Source organism: Falco cherrug, chromosome W, assembly GCF_023634085.1.
Source record: "Falco cherrug isolate bFalChe1 chromosome W, bFalChe1.pri, whole genome shotgun sequence".
Classification (NCBI taxonomy): domain Eukaryota; kingdom Metazoa; phylum Chordata; class Aves; order Falconiformes; family Falconidae; genus Falco; species Falco cherrug.
In genome coordinates this window covers 7,651,341-7,651,733 of record NC_073719.1, presented here as the reverse complement: position 1 = coordinate 7,651,733, position 393 = coordinate 7,651,341, and positions in this window count along the sequence as shown.

The following is a 393-nucleotide window of genomic DNA, read 5'->3' as shown; positions in this document are numbered from 1 at the left end:
CATAATCACCAGAGGCATTTGGAAGAAAAATACTTTGTCAGGGTTTCCTGAAAAAAAAGAGTTGTCCATAGTTTGTCACTCTCCTCCCAACTCTAAATTACTGGTAGCCACAAGCCAGCTTAGCAGACTCCCTTCACATGATTCTTCTCTTTGGCACTGTAATATCTACTGCACCAGAGTATTCTGACAAGGGGAAAAATTAACCCTCTATACAGTACAGCGAACAAGGAAAACATTGTACTATGTACTCCTGAAGACCTGGCAGAATAAAATGCTATGTTATGGTAGAATATTAAATAAGTAACAATAAACTATCCAAGTAAAATTATAGTTCTACATATCAGTTGGACATACGCAAGGGCTGAGGTATAAAAACAGAGGCTGTTAGTAACA